Consider the following 23801-nt stretch of genomic DNA (forward strand, 5'->3'; position numbering starts at 1 on the left):
ACATAGCTGCTTTGCCGGATGGCTGCTTTGCCGGATGGCTGAGAGGAAGAAACGAGATAAGAGATGAAAAGTGCCCAGCAGGGCACCTGGGGACAGCAGAAGAGGTTCACGGGTTATGGGGAAGAGGCTGAGAACTGCCCAGAAGGTGCCAGGCAGGCTCTCAATGGCAGAGGGTTGTATGTACAGGACTTTCACACGGAAGCCCTGAGTCCATAAGAAATTATTCTTCCCCCTGGAGCTTAGAGCATGAGGGAGCTGGCGGCAGGGGTGTCGCTGCCCAGTGACAGCAGGACAATAACAACGTTACAATGTTAATCATTAAAATGCTCTGTCTGTTTTTGTCTGGGGACAAGGCATTTTGATCTTTGTTCTCCCTCTATAAAGATGAAAGGTAAGCTACTACCACAGGCGGAGACTCCAAGCCAGAGAGCAGCATGCCCGCCGGCCACCTCTCCCAGCCCCCAGCATTCCTGGAGGCCTCGGAGGGTACACCCTGAGGAGCCGCGGGTGGAAAGGGAGGGAGGGTGATTAGCTCCTCCCAGGAGGCCAGGCCCCGCCCGCTCTGCTGGCTGGCAGAGAGAGTTAAAAAGGAAGGCAAAGGTCTATACTGGAGAGAAATGAAAACATACGTCAACACAGAAACTCATACGGGAGCTTTCACAGCAGCATCATTCATAAAAGCCAAAAGGTGGAAGCAAACCAAAAGCCCATCAACTGGTGAATGACAAGCGAAATGCGGCATATCCCCACACTGGAAGATATTTGGCAATAAAAAGGAATGAAGTGCCAATGCAACCGGCAGGAAGCTTGAAGACATTATGCTGAGTGTAAAATGCCGATCCCAAAAGCCCGCATCCAATCTGATCCCATTTATAGGAAATGTGCTGGATAAGCAAATCCGTGGAGACAGAACGTAGCCCCGGGGTTACCAGGGGCTGGGAGAGGAGAATGGGGAGGCCCTGCTAATGGGTACAGTGTTTCCTTGGGAGGTGATGAACATGTGCAACTCTGGGAATATACTAAAAACCGTTGAATTGTACATTGCCAATGGGTAAATTGTACAGTATGTGAATTACAGCTTAATAAAGTTGTTCCTTTAAAAAAAAAAATAGCAGTGTGGACTGGCAGTTCACGCCTAGACTCTGGGTCAGATTCTTAGCCCTCTTACATATTTTCATGGAGAAAATGTTGGTACCTACTAAGTGCCCAAAGCGGCCCTAAGGTACTGGGTCCACAACAACAAATAAGACAGACAACGCCCCGCTCTCTTGGCACTTAGGTTTTACTGGAGAAATCTGCCAAAAAATAAAGAAGGCAAATAAATAAATAACTGCGAGTGTGCTGAGACCATGAAGCATACAGGGAACTTACAGACAGAATCCCTTAGGACGTAGAGGCATGCCTGGAAGGGGAGAAATTCCGGGCAGAGGGGCCAGCATGTGCAAAGGGCTTGAGGTCGACAAGGAGTAGGTGTTAAAGGCACTGAAATAAGACCAGGAGGGCTGGAACAGTCCCTCTGCCACTTCTTCGTGTGGACCTTAGACAAGTCCCTTCTGCTCTCTGAGCTCTTGTACAGTATGAGGGGAGAGTAACAGTGCTGGCTCGCTCCTGGGCATGCCCAGCTCCATGCTGGGCCGAGAGTAGGACCCAAATATTATTTCCCTTCCTCTCTATCCCCAACTCATGTGCTGGCCATGGTCTGGCCCTCCAGCCTGGATTGTATATTCATCCTCTCTCTCCCCCTAGAAGGACAGACATTCCCTGAAAGAGTCTACAGAAGTAGCAGCTGTGCCACACAGTTCTCTTGGTCGTGGTGCGATGCAGACACATTTTCCTTGAATGCCTGCACTATGCGGGACACAAGAATTGGCCTAGGACGGCTTGTGAACTGCTTTTCTTTGAACAAGCATGAGCCATGAGGTCCTTGGTAGGCCCTTGTTCACCGGTACCCTCAGAGGGGCTGCTCCTGTTGCCTTCTCACGGCCCTCTGCTGGCTCTGGACCTGGTCTGGGCCGGGAAGCTTCAAGAAAGGAGAGAGGGCGATGCTGTTGACAAGAGCAGAGGCTTCAGACACCAGCATATCTGGGATTCCAGACAGACTTACCTCCACCTCTTCCTGGCTAAGTGCCCTGGAGGGTGGGAATTCCCCTCTCTGGTCATTTTTCTCCAGCGGCATCAGCCATCTGTTCCATTTATGGTGCATCACTCAATTTCTAATGGAATCCTCACCATCACCCATGAAGTATGATGCTACAGTTATTCTCATTTTACAGAAGAATAAACTGAGGCTCAGGCAGTTGAAGTCAGGTGCCCATACAGCTAGTCAATGAAAGAGTCTGGATTTAAACCCGAGAAGGAAGTCGGGCTCCAGAGCTTATGGTCTTTACTACCACACACCATGACACCCCTCAGCTATAAAATGGGACAATGACACCTGCATGTGTGGTTTTCATGAAGATTGACCGAGCTAATTACACAAAGCATCTCAGTACTTGGAACAGAGAGTGTCCGAAGAGCGGTACCCCGCCCGCCACCCCTACGCTCCTGGAGTTTAACAAGGTTCTGCTGTTGGAAGGGACTTTTTTCAGACTTCCAGGTGAGGTGTGCCCAGGGAGAGACTGACAATGCGAGTAACTCCCTGGTGGAGCTCTGCAGTGGTCACTGAAGCTTCCATCTTGTCCCAGGACGCCCCCACAGAACAGACCCAGGAGAGATGACGTGAGCTTTCAAGGGAACCAGTGTCAGCTGCGGGGGAGCTGAAGCCTAACACAGCTCTGAGCTGGAGGCATCAGTGGCTAACAGGAGGAATCAGTGGGGCCACCAGGAGATGGGCTGGGGAGGGGGGCGTCCAGTCTGCTTGGCCCTGTCAACGTCAACAGCTGTCGAAGTTAACCCTGAGACTCTCCACAGTGTCTGCGGCAGAAGGAAACTTTCATCTAGAAAGTGTCGAAGGAGCTTTGACCCCAGCTTGGCGATGAATGAGCAGGCACCATTCTCAATCCCAGGAGAGCTGCGTTTCCCCTGTTGAGTCAGAAAAGCAGCCGAGGGAGGGGAAGGGAGCATCATCCCACTGTAGCACCCACCTTGCCAAGGCTGGTTCTCCATCTACAACATGAAGCAAATAACCCCAGCCTTGCAGAGGGTCATCAGAGCTCATACAGGGCAAGTATCTAGTGCAGGGGCTGGCATATATTTTTATTTAAAAATAATAATCAGGGCTCTGATTTACTATGCTAAACTTTATACATACACTTGATATTCTCACTGAATCCTGATATCATTATTAGCCCCATTTCACAGATGAGGAAACTGAGGCTTAAAGAGTTACAAGATCGCGTGTTCGAAGTTATACACCTTGTGAGTTGTCAAGCCGGGATCTGAATCTGGACCACGAGGTCTCAGAGCCTCCATCTGACTTGGTTCCCTTCTTCGGAGACCTTCCCTGTGCCTCCTCAGATCACACAAGCCAACACCAGTTCATGTTTACTTGGCCAATCACGGTAACTGGGACAGTAGGGAGGAATGGCTAAGGCCACATGTGGGCTTTAGACAATACCAGCTCCCCCTTCACAGAGGAACTGTAGCAGCCTCCCCCTGAATCCTCGGAACAGCTCCGTGAGAGATGCAGTGTATTAACCCCATTGTGCCGACGAGAAAACAGAGGCAGAGAGATGAGGTGAATCACCCACGGTTGCCGTCAGGCAGTAACACGAGAAACGAGAGGCCACTTCAGCCCTAGGCTGGGTTCCAGGGAAATCGTTGCAGGATAATAAGTTATCTCACCTCTCCGAGGCCAGGCAGCCTTGTGTCTACACAGGAAAACAAAGGTAGATAAATGCAAGAATTCACAGCCCTATAAAAAACGAATTAAGATAAAATACGTACCCTTACTACTTAATGGGGGAGGTTTATGAACACGAACGCATGACAATGACTCAGAGGAGCATAATTATCTTATCATAAGTTAAAGGCAATCGATTTTCATTTCTAAGTAAATATCATATTTCCTCCATCCTAAAACACACCTCTTTTTTTTCACATGTGGTCATTTCTGAGTCCAGGTACAACTTACCATGAATCTGCATGTTGAATATGTGTCTTCCGTTCCCCCGGTTAAGGCTGGCGTTGAGTTGAGAGTATGTCAGGCTACTGATTCCACCTTAGAGCTGAGGTTCCTGCTTCTTCCTATCTCCCCTCCATCCTAGGGAAAGACTCCCCGACTCCTATCTCTGCCTTCGTTCCCTTTTTCAAGTCAGAAGAGGAAAACTGTGTGTCCCTTGTCAGGAGATAAGAGGTAGCCAGCCTCTGTTACAGGACTCACGGAAGAATTAAGTCATTGGGGAAAGAGAAGATAGATGTCTTCTCTCCCCCAGCCCAAGACTACCCTCATACTCTGATCCCTGATGCAAGGACACGGGAATGGTTGACTGAGCCTGGATCCCCTGTCCTAACAGGATGGGTGTGGTCAGGGGAGTCCAGATGGGAGAGCCCCACTGCAGACCACTCAGCAGCTCCGTGGTGGAGCCCAGTGGCAAACGCAAGGCTCTGGGTTTCCGAAAGCTTCTTGCTCTGCGGCCTCCAGTTTGTTCTCTCACAATCCCTGACTGGAAGGACCCCTTGGATGGCCAGGGAGCCATGAGGCTGCCTTCCTGGAGGCGGAATGGGCCGTGTGCCCTTGGGCAAATCGCTTTCTCAGCTGTGGGATTTACAGCCCTCATGGATCATCGAAATCCTCCTTCTGTCTCCTGAAGACAGAATAGAGATAAAATGTAAAACAGAGATATTTTACATGACCCTCACCCTTCCTGCCTGTGAAATGGGCACAGCCCTTTCCTACCCCTGAACCTGGTTTCTACTTCCCTTCTAGCCTAGCCTCTGAGGCCTATAGGTGCTGAGGCTGAGACCCCATTGCTCCCAGCAGGCTCAGCTTTGGTGGGGTGGGTGTCCTGCTGGCAAAGCCTGGGGGCTATAAGCTCTGGGGGTGTGGGGAAGCCTTGTCCTGCCTCGTTAACATCCATTGAATTGAATCACCACTCAGAAGCCGTGCTCTGGCCTCCTTTAAATGACAGACCCCAAAGACAGATACAACTTCAGTTTATGCCTCTTAACAAAACTTCAGCCTAAGGTGCTCTGCCTCCACCCCTGGATGCAGAATGAGAAAACAGAGCCAAGTGTCAGCCCAACATGTGTGGGAGGGTGTGTGCGAGGAAACGGAACTGAGAGCAAGGGGATGGGTGAAGGCCCCAAGATGGCCCAAGGAGGCCTCAACAAGGCAAATGGCCAGCAGCTCCCAAATTAGCTGGGAGTCCCTGAACCCAACCCGAGCTCAGCAAACTCATGTCTCCCCAAAGCAGTGGGGTACTGGGGATACCGGGCTGCTGGATTCATAACCCAGCTCTGCCGCCTACATCTGTCTGACTGTGGACCACCACTTAACCTAGCTGTAAAATAGGAGTAAAGAGCATCCACCTCCTAGGGTTGAGGGGGGCTCAGAAGAGGGCCTAGCCCAGAGCTAACTCTCCAGGATGGTTCACTGCTCCTCTGGCCAGAGGTTCACAGACATTATCTCCTAGAATCTTCATCACAAGCCTGGGAAGAAATAATCATTTTCTAGATGAGAAACCTGAGACTCGGTCTCACTGCTGGTCTGTAGCAGGGCTGGGGTTTACAGGCGTTCTATCCTTTCTAACTTCAAGTTCCACTGGCCCAGCTTCCCTCCTGGCGGGCAGGGATGAGGAAGGGGAAGTTGAGTGACAGAGAAGGGAAATCCACATCACTGGAAAGGGCTCCAGTTGGGAGAGGCTGGGCGGCTAGGGCAGACAGATGGAGCATCCTTCCTGCCCATGAAGTCTCTAAGCACTGCCTCCCAGGAACGATGCTGGCTGCAGGCTGAGGGCCCTTTGGGCATCACAGGTCTTTCCCAGCAATGCTGCAGTCTCTGAGCCTCAAGAGAAATCCTACTGCAGTCCACACCACAGGTCAGTGGCCATGAGGGAGGAAGGAGAAAGGGCAGGCCAGCTTGGGCAGCTCTGGGTCAGGACCCTGCACAGGCCTTGGGGCTCTAGGATGACCACAGGCTAGGACAGCCAGTGACACCCCATCATCCCCAGGCTCCTTGGGTCCCAGACATCTCATTCTGGAGAAGGGAATGGGGAGGCTGGGCTCAGAGTGGGCAGAGCCCCATGAGCAGGTAAGCAGCCCACATCCGCATCCATCCCAGCACGCAGCAGGGCAGGCCGGCGGGGAGATGAGCAGGAGCCCAGAGGGCCAGAAGCAGTGACCACAGGCCAGCCATCCTTCTGGCCACAAGGGTTGGCAGAGGGAGACCCAACTGCCATCTCAGACTAGAAAGAGAAGGAGTTTCTTCAGCTCGGGGAAATTCCTGCCTAGTGCCACTTACCCATTCCCAGACTTGCCTCATGTTTGAGCAGGAAGGGGCCTTCCCAAGGTCAGCCAACAGGACTTTCTTATTCTGTAGTGAAGGAAAATAAGGTCACCCAAAGTTAGAAGATGTAAATGGGACCAGACTTGAGTGCCCTAACACCTCTACCGAGTCCCATGCTCTTTGGGGGAAGCACAGGAGACTCAGAGTCAGGTCTCCAAGGTTCTGGCTCTGGATCTGCTGCCAGCTAGCAACCTGGACTATTCTAGAAGCTTCCTTCAGCTTGTGGATTCTATAGTTCTGAGATATAGAGTGGCGTGAATGCATCGTGTGTGCGTGTGTATCTATTCATTCAACGGCAAATATTTATCGAGGGCCTTGGGCCAGGCTCTGTTTTAGGCCCTGGAGATAAAGCAGTTCACAAAGCAGATGAAGCCCCTCCTCTGGCGGGGCTGACGATCCGGTGGAGAGACCTATAGTCTTATGGTCAGCGTAGAAGGACCCTGGGCATCCTTTGCGTGCAGACTCTGCTAGGTGGGGAATGTCCTAACGAGACCGTTGAGAGCCACAACCCTTCTCCAGGTCTCCTTGTGCTGCACAGATGTCGTGGACAAATCTTGTGGAAGCATTTCCTGGGTCCCCACCCCATACCCCGACTCCTTGCTCCCACAACACCCCAGGGGGCTTCTTCTGGCATTCTGCGCCCTGCCTTGCAATCACCGATTTTGTTCTCTGACTTTCTGAGCAACCCGAAGAAGGCCTGCGTCCACATCTCCTCTAACCCCCAGCACCGGGGAGATGGGCTCCCTATAAACTCGTGTTGAATAAAGGGCTGATTAAATGAAGCTATTGATTCTGAGTTGCGTTTGCTCATCTGTAAAACGGGGACGATCGCTACCTGATGAGTCCTGTTTGTCCCGCGGATCAGAGGAGACTCGCAGATGAAAGGACCTTGGCACCAGCAGGCTGCTCTTCCAGCCATCCTTCTTATCATCCTCCATAAAAATAGCACCAGTGAAGTGCCTCTCTCTGGGAAAGGACTCAGCCGTGGAGATCCCCGGTCTTAGCTGGGAGTGTGTGCTTATGCAGGAATACGTGTGTGAGCGTGAGTGCGTGTGCCAGCCTGGAGAGCCAGCATGACCCCAAAAGAAGACCTGTAGTTTCCAGGAGGCTGCAGGGAGCATGGACCTGGCCAGCCCTACATGGCTGCCCAGGCCAGCAAGGCACCAGAAGAGGCAGCCCACGGCAGAGGGCGAAGGAGGGGAAGGGAAAGAAGGAAGGCCCTCCTGAGTCCCCGTGTCCATCCATCCATCCATCTGTCTCTCTGCTGCAGCCAGCGGCTCGCCAGGCAGGACGGAAGCACTGCCCGGCCGTAAATGACTGCTGGCTCCAGGCTGGCCACCCGCCCTGGCCACCCGCACGGAAGGGCCGGACTTTACCCAGCAAATCGGGAAGGAACTGGAACCCCTGAACTTGGGACTTGGGCTCCCTCGATAAGGCCAGTGGACAAACAGGAGGCAGGAGCCGAGGCTCCCCTTTATACACACAGAAGCCCGGCTCCAGGCTGATACTGCAGAGATCTTTGCCCTTTAGTTCAAACAGGAAATCTTAAAATGGAAAATGAGCAGCGTAAGGAAGGGGTGCGGCCACCAGCCTATGGGGAAGACAGAGCAGGTTGTTGGCAACGGAGCTTTTGGGCTCCGTGAGGAACCCAGCCAGGCCGGGGGTTTGGGAGGGGGCAAGAACCACCAGGGAAAGGTCAAGGGCTGCTGGAAGCTGGGAGAATCAGAGCCTGGGGCTGACCCACAAAACACCATTTATTCGTCGTTTGGCTTCACCCCTAGGAACCTCAGTTTCTCCATCCATAAATGGGGCCAGCAATACCGCCCACCTCTGAGAGCACACGAGAGGATCAGAATGAAGTCATGAGCATAAAAGTGTCCTGCAAATTGCCGAGGGCTTGACTGGCCAGCCCTGCATGCTGGCCGAGGTCCCCCCCCAAAAAAGGCATTTCACAATCGAGAGGGGAAATCCAAAATAGCATCTCCCGCTCGGCACACCACCCCCGTACACCCCCACGCTGGTAGTTCAAAGAAGAGAAAATTGGGAGAAGATAAATAATTAGAGAAACCCAGCAGTCTCCCCACTGAGGTTTCCAAGTAATTATTTACCTGTAAATTACTCCTCTCGCCTTAATTCTATCTCCAGATCCTTTTGACAAGGTAAATTCATTTATTTACATCTCTAACTATCCTGCTTTGGTAAACATTCCAACAAGCTTGGATGGCCCATTAAAGAAAAAAAAATTGAAGAAGTGAGGCGGGCAGGGGAGAGAGAGAAATTAACTCGTGGTCATTACTGGCGTTTACAGAATTAACCTTGGAGGGTAATTAACCAGGAATCAAAGCCAAGGCAAACCTCCTCTCGAGCCAAAAGGCAGCCAGTCACAGCAGGGTGGGAACCACAGGAGGCCTTCTCTGTGTGGCTCACACCTCCCACCGGCAGTAGGATTTGAGGGGAGATTCTGGCACCTTCCAGTAATCTTCCCTCCACTCCTTCTGCCCTGGGCAGTGCTGTGGGCTGCAATTTCACTTTCAGGAAGGACCTTCTTTATCCAATGAAATCACCGCCCTCTCACTCACAGACCCCCAGCACTTCCAGACCACTCTCCAACCAAGGCCTGGCCATTTCTGGGCCTGACACATCTTGGGGGCTCAGGTAACAGCCACTGAATGAATGAATGCATGTACTCTTCCTTCCAGTGTCTTAAAGCCTCTCAAATTTGTCAAACTCCACAGTCACCCCCTCAGATTAAGGCCACCACTGTCTTCTGCTTAGATGAGGGCTTCCGGTTGTTCTCTTTGCTTCCAGTCTCTCCTCCTCTCATCCTCCACACAGAATTATCTTCTTAAAAGGCAAACTGAAAAAGCAAGCAAGGTAACACTTCAGCTCTGGCCACGGAGGAGAAAGTCAAGGTTAAGACAGAGGACTCTGGAGTCAGACAACCTGGGTTTGAAGTCTGTATCAGCCATAGATCACCTGTGTGGCCTTGGGTAAGTTACTTAACATCTCTGAACCTTAGCTTCCTCATCTATAACACAAGAATAATAGAATCTACCCCCTTACAGTGGTTGTTGCGTGGATTATGAGTTAATGAAGAAATGCCTAGCACTTAATAAACATTAGCTATTAGCAGCAGCGTGATTATTATTGTCATCATCATCATCATTGCTTAAAATGCCTTCACTGCTTTCCCATTGTCCTGGAATTAAAAGGCAAGCTTTTTAGCATCCCCGGATCCAGACAGGCATAGACAACAACCCCAGAGAGGCCCCCACAAAGGGACTCGGCTCTCTGAGGTTTATCCCTGTTTGGGAAGAAAGAATGTGTGAGGCTCAGAGTTGGACCTTGCAGCCAGCCTTTCTAAGGTCAGGCGTCTTCTAAAAAGAGCTTTCAGTTGCTTTGAAACATCCACCCATCCTATAAAAAGGGAAGGTAGGTATAAGTTTCCCCAGTTTTAAGAGGAAGAAACTAGGGTCTACAGAAGACCAGTGACTTGCCCGTGGCCACCACTTAGTAGCATCAGGAATAAAATCTTAAGCCTCTCAAGACAGCGAATCGGGGAAAAGAACACACACTTGGAGGTGGACCTGAGTTTGCATCCCAGGCAAGGCCTTGGACAAATTTTCACCTTTCTAAGCTTCCAGTTTTCACATCTGCAAAGTAGAGGTGAGCATGCCTTTCTTGCAAGGTGCTTTGGGAAGATGAATTGAACCACCTGCTGTATGAGAAAGTGCCCAGCCACTGCCTGGCCTCAGAAGTGAAGAATAAAGGAGTGTGGAGGAGATGCAGGCTGCAGAGGCCAGTGTGCAAGGATCTGGAAGTAGCATGGGGGAAAGCCAGAGAAGCCAGCCTCTGCCTCCAGCCCTTGGCTCAGAGATATTCACTCCCAAAGCCCAGGGGCAAATGGTGTCCTCAGCAGAGAGGCATGGGCCAGTTAAGACAGGAAGTGGAGGCAAGGATGGGGCTGGAGACCCTGATCTGCAGGAGCCAGCATCCACGAGGAAGCCGCAGTGATGGGAGAGGCGAAACCTCCCAGAGAGAGAGCTGAGGCTGGAAACCAGAGGTTTCATTTATTTACATCTCACCTGCGCCCAGGACCAGGAGGCAGGGGCAGAACCTTAGAAAGAGCAGGAACTAAAATCCACAACAATGATTACAGAATCAACACCACAACAACCAGCCTGAAACAGCAACTCAGTTATTCAACATTTTCCTGCAAGTGTCTTCTAACAGATATTTTTGGTATTTCACTAAAAGGACAAATGACCCTCTGATGCTAAGAGTCATGTTAGGAGACAGTAAGCCAAGTTTCCTTCACTTTCCAAGTAGAATGTGGCCTTTTCAAGGACAAGCTATAGATCCAGGGCCCAGCCCAGCACAGCCTCAATAGATCTCCTGAAGGGTTCAAGAAATTAATGAAGAGCTTAGCTCTAAGATCAGAAGGGGAAATGCCCAGAGAGCTCTTAAATTCATATTCCCTAATATGAATAATATCATATTGATATCATAATAATAATCTAACTAGTATTACTCTATCTTATTTTCCAAATGACAAACTAAGCTACTATATGAGTAGAAAAACTCTTTTGAGTTAAGCTAACCTGAATTAACTCCTGCTTCCTGCACTTACTCTCTGAGCCTCAGCTTCCTCATCTGTTAAATAAACATTATTTTGTACTTGGAATCCTTGTTGGGAGGAGTCAAGATAATGTATATAAAGTGCCACCCATATGGTTTTCACTTAATACGTGAAACCTTGACCGTAAAGTCAGTCCAAAAAAATTCAGAAGCACAGCATATACACTGCGTTCTCTAACCACAAAGCAATTCAGTTGGAAATAAATAACAAAAAGATAACAAAGAAAACTCTATGGTTTTGGAAATTTATGAGCATACTTCTCAATAAGTCAAAGATCAAAGAAAGAATTAAAGTGGAAATTAGAACATACGTAGAAATGAATGTCAGTGGAAATGCTACGCACCAAAATGTACTGAGCACAGCTAAACCAGTCCTCAGGGAGGACCGTGCAGCCTTGGATGCTCAGATTTGAAAAGAAGAAAGGCTGAACATGGGTGAGCTAACCATCCAACTTAAGGAATTAGAAAATAACCACTGAACGAACCCAAGGAGAGTAGACATAAGAAAGAATTAAAAATGAGAGCAGAAATTCATAAAATACAAAATGAAAATAAGATAGAGAGTTTTAACATAGCCAAAAGTTGGCTCTTTAGGAAGCCTAATAAAATTGATGGGTTCAGTGAGAATGATCAAGAAGAAAATGACAGAAGGCTCAAATAGCTAATCTTAGGAATAAGAAAAGGGATAAACAATTATAGATAGGGCAGACATTAAAAGGATAAGAAATACTACGATCAACTTTATGCCAATAAATTCTTAAACTTAGATAAAATGGAAAAATTCATAGCAAAGTATAATCTACCAAAATTTTCTTTAAAAAAATTAGAAAATCTGCCTTTTCCTTTAACCATTAAAAAAATTAAATTTATAATTTAAAACCATGCCATAAAGAAGTCACAAGTCCAATGGTTACAAAAGCAAGTTCTAACTAAATGTCAAGAGCAGGTAATTACAGATAATTCAAACTCTTGCCGAGAACTTAAAGAGGAAAACGATTTCTCCACTCATTTGATGAGGAAGGTACAGCTTCGATACCAAAATGAGGCAAATACAATATAAAAAAGGAAAATCACCAGCCAATAAAAATCACTAGTCACATGAACATAGATGCAAACTCCTCAAACAAAATTTTAGCAAATCAAATTCAGAAACTATAAAGATAGTTAATGCAGGCAACCAAATTTGGGTCATCCAAGCAATGTCATGTTGACTGAAATTAGATATTTATTTTTGCTATTCATTATTGTAACATATTAAGTGAGATTAATCACAGGATCCAACGAGTAGACACAGAGAAATATCTTTAAAAATTCCCCACTAGGGGCCGGCCCGGTGGCTCAGCAGTTAAGTTCTCACGTTCTCTATCGGCGGCCCGGGGTTCACCGGTTTGGATCCCAGGTGTGGACATGGCACCGCTTGGCAAGCCATGCTGCGGTAGGCGTCCCACATATAAAGCAGAGGAAGATGGGCACAGATGTTAGCTCAGGGCCAGTCTTCCTCAGCAAAAAGAGGAGGATTGGTGGCAGATGTTAGCTAGCTCAGGGCTAATCTTCCTCAAAAAAAAAAAAAAAAATTCACCACTAATAAGTGCTTTAAAAACAAATTTAGCAAATTCAAACTAGAAACTTTCTTAACTTGAAAAAGGATATTTACAAAAATCCAAAGTAAATATCATACTTAATGGTGAATTATTAGTAGAATTTCCTTTACAGTCAGCATAGAAGCTGCTAGCCTAGTTTAAGTTTGGTTACTTTTTTTAGAGGTTCTACCTCATACAATCAGACGACACAGATTTTTTAAAAGTATAAAAATTGTCTTTGTTCCCAACTTATATGATTTTCTGCATAAAAACACCAATAGAAGCTACAAATTTTTAGAAAGAATGAGAAAATTAGCAAAATCATCAGTAAACAAAACTCAGTTACATTTTTACGACCCAACAACCATCAGTTAAAAATGCAATTTATTACGATAAAAATAATTCTAATAAAAAATGTGCAAGACCTTTATGCAAAAAGCTATAAATCTTGTTAGATGACATTTGGAAAACTTAAATAGAAGGAGAGAACGGGGCTGTGTTCATGGATAGGAAGTTTCAATATAAAGACGTCAACTGTCCCCAAATCAATCTGCAGATTTAATACAATTGAAATCAAAATATCCAAAGAACTTGAACATCTAATTCGAAATGTGTGAGCAAGATCAAAGGGCCAAGAGTCATTCAAACAATTTTGAAGAATAACAAATATCAAATAACAAACCGTGCCCTTCCAAATATCGGAACTTAATATAAAATTATAAAAATTAAGATAGAGTCTTATTAATATGTGGAGGGATATATTTGCCAATAGGGAGAGAATTGAGCCCGGAAATAGACCCTTGCCTTTATAGATACCTAAGATAGGAAAGCATTTCATGGCAGGTCCGTGGATAGAGATAGATTATTCAATAAATAGTTATGGAACATCAGCTATTCAGATGGAAGAGACAGTAACAATTTTGATCCCTACTTCACCCAAACAAAAAAATCAGATTCAGATACTTTAGTAATTGAGATGAAAAGCAAAACTTTAAAAATTTTTGAAGAAATATAGAATATACAGATGACTTCAAGGTCAGAAGGATTGTTTTAATAAGACATACCAAAAAAGCATTAACTTTTATCAAATTGATCAATTCAGTAACTTCTATTCTTCAAAATACAACATAGAAGAATGAACAGTCAAAAACTGGGAGGAAATATTTACAACACTAACTAAGGAATTGTACTCACAGCATATAAAGAGCTCTTACCAAAAGAAAAAAAATAATAACCTAACAGAAAAATGAGCCAAGGATATTAATAGACATTTTGAAAAAGGAGAAAATTTGAATGGCAAAAAGAAAACAATTTTTAAAAGGCAGTCAACCTGATCAGAAATCAAGAAAATTTAAATGAAAATCACAATGTGATATCATTTTCATCCACCGAATGGCAAAAATTGAAAATTCTAGCAATCCCCAGCAGCTCCAAGGATCTGGAGCAGCGGGAACCCTCAGACACTTTCCAGAGGAGATGCAGGTATTTGTGTGATCGTTTTGGAAAAGAGTTTGCCATTTTCTAGTAACTTTGAGGATGCACATACCCTATGACCCAGCGCAGATGCATGCCCCAAACTGAGAGCTCTTACACACACGAGCCAGGAGACACGCTTAAGAGTGTTCATAAAAATATTGTTTGAATAGTCAAGACCAAAAACGACTCAAATATCTATCCATGGGATGATGGGGAGGCACTGTAACTTGCGATAAACTCACACAAGGAAATACTATACAGCAGTAAAAATGAACAAACGAGAAATAAACACACCTTCACGGCTGACTCTCGCAAACTTACGAGGAATGAAAAATAAAAGCAATGGCTTCCTAGCCTTTCTTAATGTCTTGATTCACTTAGAAAATGATAATACTTCTACTGTCTACATAGCACACCAGGATCAACTTAAATCTGTGGTGATCCATCCAGGGTCATCAGGTGACCAGTCCCCACAAGATTTCTTGGCACTCTTGGGGCTGGCCCAGTGGCGTAGTGGTTAAGTTTGCTAAATCCACTTCAGTGGCCTGGGGTGTGCCGGTTCAGATCCTGGGTGTGGACATACACACCACTCATCAAGCCATGCTGTGGTGGCCTCCCACATACAAAATAGAGGAAGATGGGCACAGATTTTAGCTCAGCAACAATCTTCCTCAAGCAAAAAGAGCAGGATTGGCAACAGATTTTAGCTCAGGGCCAATCTTCCTCACCAAAAAAAAAAGAGAGAGAGAGATTTCTTGGCACTCCTGAGCTTTAATATACACTATACTGGCATTTATGCAAAACCCAAAAACATGCAAAATTAAACAATACATTGTTTAGTGACACCTAAATATGTGGAAAACAATGAAAATAAGCAACAGAATCATAAAGAAACTTACCTCTAGGGAGAAAAGAAGGGAGATGAGATGGGAAAGGGGCAGGCAGTGTATTCTGTCCTGTGCTCGAAATATTTCATTACAGCTGTGGGATACAAACATACATACATCAGATGGATTTAACTATTTAACAGACCAGAAGAAAATGTATCAAAGCCTTAACCACGGTTGGTTATCTTTGAAAGACAGATGTCTTTTTTCTATTTCCTTTTTTTTTTTTGATAGTTTCTAATTTTCTACAATGAACATGTATTTCTTTTATAATCAAGGGAAGAAAAAAAAATACTTTGTTTAACAAGACAAACCCCTTAATTGTGAAGATAAATACCAGGCAGTCGAAAGGAGGAGGAAGAAGGAAAAAAAATACCCCACTAGGTATAAAAATAACTTTCCCTGGATTTGGTCTTCAAGTAACAAGCTACAATTTCAGGAACTCTTTCTCCCCTGAGTTTTTCTGGGTCTCACGCAACAAAATAAGGGAAAATGTGCCTGTTGAACTATATTGTTCCCCCGTCAGGTATAAAGGAGAAACCTTTTGTGCATTTAAGGAAAAAGCACACTGGTCCTCCCCAGGCCTTATTTTTAGATTTACTGTAATTCGCTCTCTGAAAAGGCCCTGCAGCCAAGTGAACTCGGGACGTTTGTTTTTCCTTCTCGGAGCGTCATTTGTTTCTGTTTTCTGTGGAGGTGAGTGCAACGCGGCCTAAACGGCAGGCGGGGACTTCCCTTCAGATTAGCATGTTCTTGGCATTCCTCGGCTTTGGCCTCAGCCCCTCGCTGGCCTCCGCAGTTGCTAAATTATTTCCTGGGAGGAGATTAGGAACTCGGGACAGGGAGAGAATAACTGCCGCGATGGGCAGCGGGCAGGACGGTCCCCCGGATGCTGATGTCGAAACGGAGGCACCAAAAGGTGAAGGATCTGCCTTCTGTGGGTCGCAAGGAATCAGGTGGGAGACTGAATGCCCCCGCTGGGACCGTCTCTGCCTGTGCCTTGCCCGGCCACCCCCTGCCCCTGCCTTTTGTCCCTCAGTGACATCCCACCTACCTGGACGCCCACAGCAGTTCTCGCGGTCCACGCAGGAGGCCTCAGGATCTTCTCGGCAATGTGCGAAGAGAGGAGGAAGAGGGTGAGAAGGAGGAAGAAAGGAGAGACAGGGAAAATTATCTCTGTAGTAACAGCTCGTGCGTCTTCAGGACTCGCCACGTGCCAGACGCTGTCCCAGGCAATTCCCACTAGAGTATCTCATTTAATCTGTACAACGATACCACGAATTCGGTGATGAGGGAAGTGGAGGCGGGGGGGCGGGGGGGCGGGGCATTCGTCAGAGAATGAAACTGAGCTTCCGAGCGCCGCCGCTAAGCGACTTGCACGCAGTCAGGTGCTGCTAAGGGCTGCAACGAGGACTTGAGCCCAAGCCTATGATTTTGGAGCTTGAGTCCTAACTCTGATTCCTTCTCTCAACTCCCCCAACCACTCATCACAGGACCCTGAGGAGCTGAGTTTTTCCTCTAAAGCAGAAAACAGGAAGACGTGGCTCAGCTGCCCCCAAACATTCAGGGGCTCCCTATCTCCTGGACTCATTTATCGGAATTCCACTTCTGCCTCTACCATCTCTGTCAGTCTGACCCCCACCCATCTACCCAAGTCCCAAGTTCATGCAGAGTGCCTGGTCCCCCCACAAGCCTCCACCTCTCCAGGTTCAAGTCTGTCTCTGATTTTAACTGCCAGGCTGCTCCTCTCCCTGCTGCAGCCTCCTCAAGTGTCTTCTTTTCAGCCCAGTAAGTTAAGGTCCACCTCCTCCAAGAAGCCTTCCTTGATTTCATTGAATTCATTAACTCATTCATTCAATCAACGAGTTTCATTAAGCAGTCCCTGTGTAACAGCCCCTGTGAATTGAAATAATTAATAAATACACCATCAAAACTTATCGGGGACGTCAAGAAGGAATTTTCTGAAGAATTGGTGGCTGCCCAGGGACCTGAAAGATGAGCAAGAGAAGTTGACTAGAAAAACTGGAGGAGGGGATGTGTTGCTAAGAGGACCAGACCAAGGGAACAGGATGAACCAACAAACAGAGCCGAGACAAACCACAGCCCCGTCATGAACCAGTTGTGGAAATATAGTCATGCGTTGCTTAATGACGGGGGTGTGTTTTGAGAAATATGTCATTAGGTGATTTCTGTCATTGTGCGAACATCACAGAGTGTACTTACACAAACCTAGATGGCATAGCCTACCACACACCTGGGCTGTATGGTACTAATCTCATGGGACCAGTGTCATATATGCTGTCCATCATTGACCGAAACTTCAGGGTGCAATGCATGACTATGTGAGCAAGTTATCCCACTAACCTTTCTGAAATGGGTCACTGCCACTACATAAAGCATGTGGCAGTGATTGTCACACTGTCAGAATACACCATGGTCAGGTCTGTAAAGACCCTGCCACAAAATGCGTCACAGAGTAAGTTCTCATTAAATGGTATATCCCTTCTGGCCGATGTTTCTTTCGAGGAGTAGAAATAATTCTGGATGTCAAAACGTTGTAATTTGTATAGGCATCAGAGTTTTAGGGCAGAGGATAGTATATTATTATTATCGGGGCAACTCCAGATCCCTGAGGTCACCACCATCTGCAATTCGTGCCCATACTTGGAGCTCCACTGAAGAAGGGGACCTCGTTGTCTTGCTTACCACTGTCTCCCCATTGCCGAAGCAGCGCCTGCCACAAAGTGCTAAGCTGGGAATGTTTGTTGAATGAATGTTTGATAGCTTTACTCGTCTACTAGACCAAGGGTTCTCAAAGACTGGTTGTCCAAGCAGCAGCAGCTTGAAGCTTGCAAGAAATGCAAATTCTCAGGCACAACCCCAGGCCAACTAAATCAGAAACTGAGGTGGGGCCAAGGAATTGGTGTTTTCACGAGCCCTCCAGGTGACTCTGATGCCCACCTGGGTTTGAGAGGCACTGGTCTAGAGACGAGCTCTGGAGAACAGGCATTGGCTCATCCAGTTCTAAGCATACAGCCCCGAGCAAATTCATTGGGACTGAAAATTGACGGTCCCTCCTGGAGCTCAAGTCCCCATGCAAAACTCAAGCCAACCTGAAGACTATGAGGACCAAGCTGCTCGGAGAATTGGGCCTCGCCCTTTCACTGGCCCCCAGATGAGTGCATCTACCTTTGCCAAGGATGTCTTTCCCTTCTGGGTGCAATCACGTCCCAACTCAAAAGTCCCCTCTTGGGGCTGGCCCTGTGGCCGAGTTGTTGAGTTCACGCGCTCCGCTTCAGCAGCCCAGGGTTTCGCCGGTTTGGATCCTGCGCGCAGACATGGCACTGCTCGTCGGGCCACGTTGAGGCGGCGTCCCACATGCCACAACTAGAAGGACCCACAACTAAAAAAATGCACAACTATGTCCTGGGGGGATTTGGGGAGAAAAAGCAGAAAAGAAAGAAAGAAGATTGGCAACAGGTGTTAGCTCAAGTGCCAATCTTTAAAAAAAAAAAAAAAGGCCCCTCCTCTGGGAAGCCTTTGGAAGCAATTCCAGTGAAACGCTCCCTCCCTGTGTCCCCAGCGTACAGAGTAGAGGCTTTCATCACAACCAGCATCCCATGCTGGTGGTATATGAATTCACTGAGAAATGTCTCCCCCAGTTATGTGCCATCCAATATGGTAGCTACCGGCCACATGTGGCTGTGAGCACTCTGGTCGAGCTGGACAAATTGGGATGTGCTGTAAGTGTAAAATCCACACTGGATTTTGAAAAACTGTAGTACGAATAAAAGAATGTAAAATATCTTATGAACAATTTTCATACTGATTACATGTTGAAGTGATAATATTTGGGATACATTGGATAAAATAAATGTATTAGGAAATTCATTTCACCTGGTTCTGTTTTCTGTTGCGGCTACTAGACAAAGTGAAGTGGCTTATGTGACTTACGTTATAGTGCTCCTGAGCAGTGTGCCGTAGACTGTCAGAATTCCACCATGATAGAGGCCAGGGCTCCATCACCTCTGGACCCGACGCCCATCCCCTCTCTTGCGTATAGTAGATACTCAAGGAATGAGTGTAGAAACGTAAAAGAATTCACCAATATCTAAGACCTAGAAAGAATTATTGATCTTCTCAAAAGCAGATGCCTTGATATCCACATCTGGGGCCAATTCAGTTTGTTCCAACTCAGAAGTCGAAGAAAGAGGACAAGTTTGGGGGTCGGAAGGCTCTGGTTGTGAGGCTGACCCCTAAGCAGCCAGATCATTTCGTGCACCTCAATCTCCTTCTTACCTCCGATAATTGTTGCCGCGTCTCACCCCACGGGCTCTGCTGGGAGATGAAGGAGAAAATGAACAGGAGCCTATGGTAGACTATGGGAGCTGGAGAAGGGTGAGAAATTATCCTCCGTTCCCCCACCCCATCCCCTCCAGTTGTCTGTCAGAGTGTACAGACATCGTGTTCCCAGGATTTATAGCACATTTTATAACGTTTTGGGTGAGGCCAGTAGCTTTACATGCACTGTTGTTTTCCCTCTCTTTAAACTCAATAAGATTTCACTCAAAGAGAAGAATTCGAGAAAGAGGGGATAGAGGAGCCTACTGAGAATAAGAAAGCCCCCCTCCCTCCTCGTAGGTACCCCGGCTGTGCATGTCCGTCCATGTCTAGGGAACTGGAGAGAAACTTCTATTCTTAGAGTCTTAGACCAGCTGTGCAAGTATCAAAAATTCAGCAGCCTACCAGATTTCGACCTCGACGGTTGTCATTGATGCAATTACCGTCAATCGTTATTAGTCCATATTTACGAATTTGCCTACTCACTAAAATTTACTTGTAACCCCAAAGTCAAAACTTGAAGACTTTGAGATCATTCACAGCCATGCGCAGAACAGTGAAAAATCTGAAGCTCCCAGGTCCACACTGTTGCGGGTTAAATTGTGTCCCTCTCAAAATTCGTATGTTCAAGCCCTAACCCCCAGTACCTCAGAATGTGACTGGATTTCAGATTGGGCCTTTAAAGGGGTAATCGAGTTAAAATGAGGCCGTTAGGATGGGCCCTGATCCAGTCTGACTGACGTATTAACAAGAGGCTATTAGAACCTCAGAGAGACTCCAGAAAGATCATGTGAAGACAGAGGGAAAAGGTGACCGTCTAAAATCAAGGAGAGAGGCCGTGGGAGTAACCCAACGCGCCGACACCCTGACCTCACACTTCCAAGATCTCCAGAACTGGGAGATAAATGAATTTCTGTTGTTTCAGCCCCCCAGTCTGTGGTGTTTTATGAAGGCAGCTATTCTATTCTAGCAAACTATTCTAGTCCTGCGCCGCATGGTAACGTTTTAGTCAACGTCAGACCGCAAATACGACAGTGGTCCCGTAAGATGAGTACCATAGACTAGGTGTGCAGTAGGCTATGCATCTAGGTTTCTGTAAGTGCACTCTATGATGTTCTCACAATGACAAAATCACCTAATGACGTGTTTCTCATAACACATCCCCATCGTACAGCGGCACACGGCTCTACCTTACGTACGTGCCCAGCTGAGACGGAGCAAGGCGATACTCTGTCGTCTTCTTGCAGCTCTCATACTGTAAACAAGCGTCCTTTTCATGGTCCATTTAGTGCCAAGTCTTTCACATTTTTGTGCCTTTCGTTAGTGATTTCGCTGTTCAAAATGGCCCCCAAGCACAGTGCTGAAGTGCTGTGTATTGTTCCTAAACACACGAAGGCGGTGATGTGCCTAACGGAGAAAATACGTGTCAGATAAGCTTCATTGAGGCCTGAGTCACAGTGCCATTGGCTGTGGATTCAATGTCAATAAATCAATAATGTTATATTAAATAAAATAAGATGTCTCTAAACAGAAACACACCTACAACAAGATCACGTGTGGATCCATCGATGAAAAGGCAGTGACCGGAGGCTCACAGGAACCTAACTTTGAATTTCCCCTAGGAACAACAGTGCTGTATTTGCTAATTCAGTTTTCACAGTGACTTTGTAGACCATAATTGTTGCAAATAAGGAAAATCGACTGGATCCAGTACTTCTAATATCTGTCCAAAAGAAACAAAATTACTGTCTCGAAAAGATATCTGTCCCCCCATGTTCAGTGCAGCATTGTTCACAATCGCCAGGACATGGAAGCAACTTGAGTGTCCATCGGTGGATGGATGGATAAAGAAGAGGTGGTATACGTATATCAAGGAATATTATTCAGCCATAAAAAAGGAGGAAATTCCACCATTTGCAGCAACATGGATGGACCTTGAGGACATTATACTAAGTGAGATAAGTCAGAAAAAGACAAATATCATATGGTCTCTCTAGATATGTGGATCCTAAAAAAATCAAACTCATAGAAACAGAACGTAGATTGGTGGTTGCCAGAGGTTGGGGCAGGGGGGCAAAAATGAGTGAAAGTGGTCAAAAGGTACAAACTTCCAGTTATAAGATCTAATGTACAAAAATGACTGTAGTTAATACTGTATTATATATTTGAAAGTCGCTCAGAGAATAAATCTTAAAAGTCCTCCTCACAAGAAAAAAAAATGTTAACTATGTTAACTAAACTTATTGTGGTAATCATTTTGCAGTATATACATATATGAAATCACTATGCTGTACCTCTCTCACAATGTTATACGTCAATTGTATCTCAAAAAAGTTTTAAATCAACCATAAATGCTTTCAAGTAAATGAGTGGAGTTCTGCTCTTTTGATACATTGCTCTTTCCATGTATCAATCTCTCTGGCTTGCCCTTGTCCTCTCTTGAATTGACACTCACCAGCACAAACCTGGCAAGTTTCAGCAGACGCTTGGGAAAGACAAGAGAAGCTAGAGCTGACCATGTCTCAACGCTCATTAGTAGGAAAGCATCCTCATTTGTTTCATATTGTTCAGAGGAGGGAGTATGTTGGTCAGGCACAAGCATCAGCATGTGGACTGAGGAATAAAAATCAAACCCTGAGTTGGTCAGACAGGTTCCAAACGTCCTGTTATTGAAAAAAAAAAAAAAAATGCCGCACCCTTTACCAGTTTACAGAAGACCAGCAAAGAAGACGCTCAGACAATAATAAATGAAATGGGCAGCCTTTATTAGCCACCTGGCATGAAAGGACACTTGCCTCAGAAGAGGGAAACCTTTGACCCTATTTCCTGAGTCAGCCATCTGGCGCCTCTCCTGCCCCGTGGAAAGGTCAGGGCTTGTGGAGTCAGACATAGGTTAAAATCCTGTCTGCACCACTCACTGGCTGTGCAAACATCAGCCTCAGTTGCTTCATCTGTAAATTGGGGGCTAAGAGTACCCATTTTGTGGGCTGTTGAAAGGATTGAGGGAAATTACATGCCTATTGCAATTTCTGGCACGTACCTGATTATTCCATGAAGCTCTTCGATGTCACAGTCTTATTTTGCTGGTGCACACTTATTTATGAATATCATCTCTCGGCAACCCTTTCTCCCAGAGGAAAAAGGATCCTGTGTCCACTTTTCAGTCCTTTAGCAAAGTTTTATTGTGCACCAACTGCTTACCAAGCCCCATGTCAAAAGGAGAAGCAGAGAAGTAAAGATCTTACAGTTGAGTTCTGAAGGAAGTCTCTCTAGTGTGGATAATATTTTCATATCTTAAATAGTAATATCTTTGGGCCAGCCTGGTGCAGCAGCGGTTAAGTGTGCATGTTCCAGTTTGGCAGCCCGAGGTTCGCCAGTTTGGATCCCGGGTGTGGACATGGCACCACTTGGCAAGCCATGCTGTGGCAGGCATCCCACGTATAAAGTAGAGGAAGATGGGCACGGATGTTAGCTCAGGGCTAATCTTCCTCAAAAAAAAATAAATAAATAATAATAATAATATCTTATATATGGCTAATGTAACACACAGAGCAATAAGAGACTTAATCAGGTCTAGGGCTATAAAAATTCCACAGAAGATATTGTTTTGTGGGGTAGAGAGATCTGAGAAGACTTCCTGGATGAAGTGATGCTCCATTGAAGCCTTTAATAAGGCCTGCACTCAGAGAAGTACAGATGAGATAAGAAAGGAGGGAGAAAGGAGGAAAAGTGAGTGAGTAGCTTGATTTGCACAGGGACATATATCTGAGCCCTGAGGGAAAAGTACATTCTTTCAGCAATGCATCACCTCCCACGCGAAAGCCGATCTCGCTTCGTCTCTCCTTTTTTATTGAATGAAGTTGGAGGAATTTTGAAGTTTATTTTCTAATTATATGAATCTTGAATGTTCAATTAGCAAATTTAGAAAATTCAAACAAACAACAAGAAAATTAAAATCACCCATATTCCTACTCCTTAGAGATAACCATTATTAGTATTTTCGTGAATCTCCTTCTAGAATATCATGTGTGTATGTGTGATACACTGAACAGGATATTTACAAACTAGGATCATAGTATGCATGGTTTATAGTTAATTTTTTATCACTTATTTAACATGTTGCAGGCATGTTTTCAATGTCACTAAATATGGAGCTCTATTATTATCTTTAACAATCAAATAGTATTCTCCTGAATGTACATACCATAGTTTATTTAATCCATCCTTTCTTGAAGAACTCATCATGTGTCTGTGTGTTTTAAAGATTGTTCCAATTATTACAAAATAAATGTTTGGTCAGAACATTTTGAAAATATAGAAATGTGGAAGTTTTCTTTGTTTTTTAAAGAATGGCCCCTGAGCTAACATCTGTCGCCAATCTTCCTCTTCTTTTTTTTTCTCCCCAAAGTCCCAGTGCATAGTTGTATATCCTAG

The 23801-nt window shown here is 46.0% G+C and overlaps 1 long non-coding RNA gene across 3 annotated transcripts; it reads right to left on the reverse strand.

Moving 5' to 3' along the window:
- Positions 1-1265: 1265 nt before the first annotated feature.
- On the reverse strand, positions 1266-16320 carry LOC123289345 (uncharacterized). 3 transcript variants are annotated; one of them, XR_011506300.1, is made up of 5 exons: positions 16081-16299; positions 15039-15120; positions 6417-6472; positions 4073-4745; positions 1266-3809 (listed from the first exon to the last, which is right to left on the reverse strand). It is a non-coding gene; the product is annotated as an uncharacterized lncRNA (long non-coding RNA). The 3 variants fall into 3 exon arrangements; XR_011506299.1 differs by having other exon boundaries at positions 3171-3809; positions 6401-6472; XR_006533255.2 differs by lacking the exons at positions 1266-3809; positions 4073-4745; positions 6417-6472 and adding an exon at positions 8181-9302 and having other exon boundaries at positions 16081-16320.
- Positions 16321-23801: the final 7481 nt, after the last annotated feature.

The sequence above is a fragment of the Equus asinus genome, chromosome 10, assembly GCF_041296235.1.
Source record: "Equus asinus isolate D_3611 breed Donkey chromosome 10, EquAss-T2T_v2, whole genome shotgun sequence".
NCBI classification, from domain to species: Eukaryota; Metazoa; Chordata; class Mammalia; order Perissodactyla; family Equidae; genus Equus; species Equus asinus.